Consider the following 8,047-nt stretch of genomic DNA (forward strand, 5'->3'; position numbering starts at 1 on the left):
TTTGGTGGTGGTAAAAAAAAAAAAAAAAAAAAAAAGCCTGTTGACATAAGGCGCCTGTTTAACTTGGAGCAGCTCTCTTGTACAGAAATGTCACAATATGGGAGATCAATTGCAGCCATCTGAAAACCCAAATTGTACTACTTGACTGGTGCTTACGTAGGTTTCCATGCCCTGGAAGCCCCCACATATGGAACACGGGAGAGGCATATATATATTTTCCTTTTCAGTCTCCATGTGTGAAAAAAAAAAGAAATATTCCAGTAGAAACACTTCACAGGCATTATATTTTGATTTCTGACAGAAGCAATCAGAGTTGGCAATCTCTGAAATGAACAGTTATGGACTAAAAATTGAAGTAAGGTTGAGGTGCTCTCTGTGGTTTTGAATTATAGTTCCTGTTCCATCTAGATTTCTCTTTCGTTGGTGTTGTACAGTGGGTTGCGGAAAATGAAGACAGATGCAATTAGCAACAATGTTTGGACTCAGCCTTCTGGAGCCGGCGGCACTGTGTTTACTTTGAAATCTGATTAGGTCCCCTGTCTGACCAAGTTGCTTTCACCTCACCGCGAATAACTCTGTACAGATGACTTCAGCACGCTTTGCCTCTGATGGACTCCCTCTATTGCACCTTTGACCTCACCCATATCCTGAGTGAGAGGCCCCGAGCGGGAAATTATGGCACATCACAATTAGGCTTCCTCACTCTCCTGCTCTTCTCTCTCTTGGCTTTGATGCCAAGAACAATATTCAGCTCCATGTCAGAGCAGCACCATGCTGGCAATTGATGTTACTCACACAGTACGAACCTTAGGATGTATTGCTCCCCTGACACCTCGTGTAGTAGTGTGATTGCTTATTGTGGATTGGAGTATTACCACATGTAGTATATTATGTGTTGCTAGATTGGTTTTAATAGCCCATCGTCCTTTCTCATTAAATTCAAACAAGGATTTAACATCACAGTGCATGAGATTACCTCCAACAGACATCATCATCATAAGAAGTGATTAGTGATTTAAACTTAAAAAATTTTTTTTATCCATTTAAATTTTGAAAACTTAACTTGATTTCTACATGAACACATTACTGTGCTCCTCCTGGAATTTATTACAGTTAAAAAAAGACTTACTGGAGGACTTTACATTCAAGTCCATTCTTACATAATCCTCATTCAGTCTTCTTAAGAAAAAGTATGACCTTCGAGAGAGTATTTGGCAGTGATGTGACAATTTTGACACCTCCGAGCTAAATATTGAAAATATTATCACATCATTTTCATCTTACATAGCCACAGCTGGTGAAGTTCGTTGATTCCAACAGCAATTTTTTTACATGGTACCAACCTGAAATATAATGCACTTCTACAACCTCTCAGGGGGTCTAAACTGAGGTTTGACATTCATAGAAGTTGGGGCTATTGTTCACTGGTCTTACTTTATTTCCATTATTTCAAGAGTGGTTTCATTGCAAAGACTCCACTTAGCTATATAAATACACACAATAGCAATTATTACAGAATTTTAAGATCCACAGGAAGAGGAGTATTCAGATCTCATCCCCCGTGCAGTGGAAGCCTGTAACTATGCGGCATAATCTGGAGTTATCGTATTTCGCTTTTCTTTTCTGGTAAGAATGTTCATGACCACAAATTTGGAGATAGCGCCATGTTCTCTATAATGTCATGTTTTCAAAGAAAATTGCAGAGGAAAAGTGAAGTTATGCATAACGAGAGGAGCAAGCATGAGAGCAGAGCTTGCAGAGGAGGGATTAGAGAGGGTCAAATATTGATCATCTCCCGTGTGTGCCTTCTGTGATATCGCTATTGTGTGTGAGCATGAGGTACTCCTTGTTTGTGCAGCGGACATGTGCTGTGCAGATGGCCTACTATGCTTGGTGCCACTGGGCACTCCTTGGAAATTTGTATTGTGTTCTGGGCCTGGTTAATAGCCTTCATCCCATTGCCATTGAACGTGACAGTGCTGAAGTCAGCACTGGGCTCCAAATCATGCGTGTGGGCTGCTGATTTATAACCTGACACACTCGGACCGAGGTGATGCATATCTAAAAAGTTTACGAAAGAATCATTGAAATTCATATGAGATGCTAGAAGTCAGTTTCTGAGCAGGATGCTTGGCTTCGCAACATCCGGCGCTGAGTCATTTGTCTTCAGGTCTTATTGATTTATATTTTGAAAGATATTAGAATGAGGCCAGTGGTGGGTGTCTTTGGCAGTGTCATCCCTTCACCCTATCTTTGATTCATTTGTTGACCAAGAAAGCTTTCAGGGAACTGGAGAGCTGAGGTTTTTCATGGAATATTTGGCCCATCACTCCAGCACCCTTTAAGTTTATCCCATTAAGGCAGAGGAGTATTTTCTACAAGACAAACATGGAGAATGATGAATAACTCTTTTGGATGCTGAAATGTGATGGTGTTTCTGATAGCATCCCCATGCTGAACCTGAGAATCATGTGTGGTCAAAGCCATCACTGCCTGCAACTGCTTCATCCTACAAAACCACACACATGCTTTGATTTAAAGAGACCAAAATGGTGGATTACTGTTTATATTTACTCCATTTTTATGGGCTTTGTTTAAAGTTTTGATAAGCCTTTAACCCAAACCTCTTCATTCGCTATTATGGGAATTACTGGGAACAAATCATTAATTACATTCACCCTGTTGGTTCGGTTGACCGAGAAGCACCTTGGCAGGAGGAGATCACAAAGTTGCAGAAACATTGCCAAGACACAGTTATGTTAGGAAGCAGACCACCATGAACTGTATCCACAGAGAGGCTGAATCTGACAAACAACAATCAAAGTGTAGTAAGGTTCAGATTTGCAGTAACTGTGCACAACTGCACAGCCTTGTAATAATTTGATATTTCAGGAAGTGCGCTTAGCTGGTTCCTTTCTGAGAGTGAAATTAGAAGATTCATACCATTCTGTTATTTGTATGGTAAATATAAAGTTAAAGCTAAAGCCAGCAGCTGGTTAGTTTAGCTAACAAAGTCCTTATGCCAGCACCTCTAAAGCTCATCCACATGTTATATATCTTGGGGGGCTTGTCCTTGATGTTCGATTGGGCTGGGTGTTGGCAGTTTTCAGAGGTGACACTTCTTCAGTAGAAAGTATTTCCAAGGAAAACTGGAGACATAAAAGTGGATTGTACATGATAACAGTGGCACTGTTTCTGGACAAAGATGTCGCTCTTGAATTCTCTCTCTCTCTCTCTCTCTATCTCTCTCTCTGTATATATGTATATAGCTGTACAACAAATAAGTTCTATTCAACACCACAGCGCTTCAGAAATATCTGACAAATAACTCATCCATCCATTCATTCATTCATTCATTCATACTGCTTATCCGTTAGGGTGTCAATAGGGCACCATTAGCCTATCCCAGCTGGCTACGGGCAAGAAGCGAGGTACACCCTGGACTGGTTGCCAGTCAATTGCAGGGCTGACACACACAAAAACACAACCACACACTCACACACGCACACCTAGGAGCAATGTAGAGTAGCCAATTGACAAATAACTCATAAAGAATAAAATTTCATTACGTAAATTTTTACTTTATTTTATGCTGTTTTTTATTTTTTATTTAGGTTAACAAAACTATTTTAAGATGCAATACCACATCAAAAGATTTGAATGATTATTATTATTAATGCTACTGTGCAATGTGTGTAAATTGTGCACAGTCCCTCCCTCAATTTGGAGACACCCATATTAATCCTGCTTATGCATGATGGTTACAGCTATTTATTAAGGTCAAAGGAAAGGATCCTACATCCCACATTTGTCTGATCAATACGGGACAGCTGGCAATGCTGTGATACTGAGAGAGACAGAGCTGAGCTCTGACAGGATGCTATTTGGATGATAGGAGGCGGGGCTCAGTTCAGATGGGCTGCAGCCCAGCGTAAAGTCTGCTCATTTGTTTAATTTGATAGATGAGGATAAAGTGTAAAAATGTCAAGTTGTAGTTTCACGAGGGATTATGCGCCAGACTATTTCTTGGCCAGGATGATTGACTTTCTCCAACTTAATGTTGATCACGAGAACTCAGGAACCCCATTTCAAGATATTTCCAGCGTCCTGCCGATAAATTGTCCAGATCCATCCCCTTGAATTGCTTTATTGTTTGTCTCAGTCATCCCTCACCCATTTTCCAAACTCTCTGCAGTTTATTGGTCCAGTTTTGCTTTTCACTAAGATGATGGGTGAGCAAGCTGGCACTAGACTTTTTAAAAACTGTAGCTCTAATGGTGTTCAGTGGTTAGGATTGTTTGCTTTGCATTGCAGATATTCTGTAGAAGGAGAAAGTCTTGGCACAGTGAATATTTTAAAAATGAAGTCTAGATTTAACATATTTTTCTGATTTCAGAATGTTATCAGCAAAACAATATCAGTGTAGCATCAGGAAAGAAAACAAAATCTGAAGGAAGGAAGGAGAATTCCCTTGCACGTTTTTCCAAAATACTACCTCCCAAAAGCACCTTTTCTTAAAATGAGGATTGGCTGGTTGAAACAAGAGAAACCAAAGCAATTTGGCCTTCATATCAATGTTTAAAATACATGATTCCTTGTCTGTTTAGATTTAGTTTGTGGCCATTAACATATCTGAGAATCCTTATTGGCTTTGTCTGGACCGGTGAAGATCTTTCCTGCTGCCTCCTAATTCAATGTTGTGTAATAACAAGTATTATTGCCTGCACATAAAATGCAAGCACACAACTCACATTACACTGAAAATGGACAATATAGTGCACATGTTTATGTTAGATGGAGGAACAATTATCGGGTTATGAACAGTTTGCACTGAAGTAAGGCTAGAAGGACACACAGAGGTTTTCCTGCTTTATAAGGGACTGTATGAAAACTATTGGGGTGGTAAGAGGAGTTTCAATTCATTTTGTAGGAAACCAAGGTCTTCCTCGGTGTTATTTATTTCACTCTTTTAAGGCTTACACTGAAAAGCTTTTGTTAAACATGCACCTAATGATATGTTAAACCTTAATGTCTCATCATAGTACATTATTAGGAACATGTGTGTACCTGCCCACAGCTTCATACTACTGGACCCATCAGCTGCAAACTCTATGCTCTATGACCTCTCCTTGTTGTGGTGATTACTACTGCCACTGTCTGTTGACTACTCACTCTTTCTGAGCGTAGCGACTGCATGTGAGGTGATCAACAACTGCCTTAGTTTGGAATCTTGTTTGCACTATAAGGACAATGTAAACAGCAGTCACATTATTGCTGGTAGATTTTTCCCTTTGAAATTAACATTTTACATCTTCTATTCAGTTCATTATCCTAATAATTACTGAACAGTTCTAAACTTTAAAACTTTAAGAAAAAGATTAAGGAAAAAAAAGAAAAAATTTGGGACATGGGTGTAAAACTAAAATAAAAATCAAACGCAATCATTTGACATTGCATTTTGACAAAGTGTTCCTGAGCTCATGCAGTAATACCATTTATACTATCACAAAGTGTTGAACCTCAGTCCATCCCTGCTTGTGAATTACTGAGCCTTTGGAGGACGCTCTTTTCACACCCAGTCATGATATTATCAACTGTTACCAATGAACCTGTTCACCTGTGGAAGGTTTCAAACTGCTGTTGTTTGAGCAGTACACAACTTTCCCAGTCTTTTGTTGTGCCTGTCCCGATGTTTTTGAAACAAATTCAGAATAAGCAGCATTTCCAAAAATCAATTAGCTTGATTAGCAAATTATCATATTATTAATAATTTTTGTTTTACACAGCAATGAAAGTGTGGTTCCTGGATGGAAAACAGGACATTTTAAACACTGAATATCATTATTATGCAATACACAAAAGTAAAACAACAAAATCAGTATTTCTAATACTTCAAGAAAGCAGTGAACAGGAATCTGCAAGTGAAAGAATAGTTCCCACACGGTACAAAAAAAATGCATATACAGTATGAACAATAGCTGTTCACATTATAATAACTATAGTGAAACTTGTAGTAAAACGAATAAAGGAATGACAGATTTTATTGTTACCTTAAAAATTAGGACAAGATGACCAGGGCATTTAATTATTTAGATTAAGAATAATGCTAATGATATAAGGGTGACTCTTTTTACTGCAAAACCTTTCCTGAAAGGAAGCAAACAACATGAAGGAGTCTTTAGCAGGGTAAAAGCATTTTTTTTTCTTTTCAAGCAGGCTGCCACTAAGCCAAAGCTGACTGTGTCAGAAGCACCCTGTAAAACAGTAACTAGCCATGGTGAGTGGTGTCTGTTTATGACTCACTTCTACCTGCTGTCAGGCAGCTGGGAGAAGTGGCAGTGAGGGAGAGAGAGCCGACTGGTAACAAGGGAAGAATTGTGTGTGGACACAAGACAGTTCCGTGTGGTTGTCAAGAAAACAAGGTACTAGTGAGACCTATTAGAGATGGACCATTTAGTAGCTGATATTGGCTGTTACTGGCTGGGTATGGTCAACACATGGACACCTTTATGAGGCAGCTGCTGAGGGAGCAGAAAGGAGGATGGTTCAGATGCACAGTGAAGACATTATAACCTTGTGGAAAAGTCAAATGATTGGAAATGATCTGGTTGTTTTCATTCAAATTTAGCAACTCATGAGTGGGGGCTGATCATGACTACATTTCCCCTCAAATGGTTTTGGTCCCATGAAGAAGTCATACACGGTCACACACAGGCATTTAGGAGAAATATCAGTGGTGTCTGCAGGAAAGACTATGTTTTCAAATTCAACAAAATATGCACTTGGGTTCTTCTTTATGAATGAATTGCTTCACTGTATCAGGACCAAAAAGAAATTAGGGGAATTTTAAAAGGTTTACAAGTCACAGTCACACATCCTTCTGAGAAACCAAGGAAGGAAAACATTTGAGCAAGAAACACACATGAGCAAGAAAGGTTAAAAATGTTAGTGAAACTCAAGCCTGTTTCACCATAACAGGGAGCTGAATATTAACTGTCATTGTAACTGAATATTAACTGTCATTGTAACAAATATATATATTTGTATATAAACTTGTAGAGTCCGTAATAACCCCCTCACGTCCCACCCCCCATTAGCTGACTGATGTGCCCTTGAGCAAGGCACTTAATCCCCCCGAATTGCTCCTTGGGTGCCTGAAATGGTAGCCCACTGCTCCTGTGTGTCTCACTGCATGTTGCATGTGCGTGTGTTTCAATCAGTCATGGGTTAAATACAGAGAATAATTTCCCAGCTTGGGATTAATAAAGTACAATAAATTGTATAATATATAGAGAGGTCACATGATCACATTACACAGATTTCTCACTCCTGCACTGATAACTTGATGAAACTTTAAAATTTTTGCTTCTTAAGAGAAGAAAAAGGACACTAAACCATAACATAATTAAGTCCGGCACACTGTATGACTGAAAAGACAGAAAGTGATTTGAAACCATGGAATTTTGAGGAAGCAATAAACAAACAAACAAACAAATAAAAACAGCGTATTGCATATTGGAAAATAAATTGATAAAAAGAAAATTAAAACCCCACAAAACAACTTAGAAAACCAAAAGATACAGCAAAATGCATCTTTTATCTATCTATCTAGTCCAAATGCCATTGTATGAACCATCACACTGTTTGCACTACATCATTCCACTGTTTGCACTACATGTATATATATATATATATATATATATATATATATATATATATATATATATATATTTATCTCGGGTTTTTTTTTCTTCTTGTAAATACTTTATTCTTCATTCTTTCATTATTTGTTATTTTGTATTTTGTATGGTGCACAGGAGAGAGAAAAATCCGGAGTCAAATTCCTTGTATGGTCACACGTACTTGCCAAATAACAAAATAATACCTAACTAAATAATATCGGAAATAGTGTCCTATGTAATTATCTAATACTGTATACATAATTCAGTCATTAGACATTATGAACTTGGAATACACTTCATAATAGTCATGTGAAATCAACATCTCCAGTCTTTTAAGTATTTGTCACTGAGGATGCTAAGGTTAT

Source organism: Scatophagus argus, chromosome 9 (assembly GCF_020382885.2).
Source record: "Scatophagus argus isolate fScaArg1 chromosome 9, fScaArg1.pri, whole genome shotgun sequence".
Taxonomy (NCBI): domain Eukaryota; kingdom Metazoa; phylum Chordata; class Actinopteri; family Scatophagidae; genus Scatophagus; species Scatophagus argus.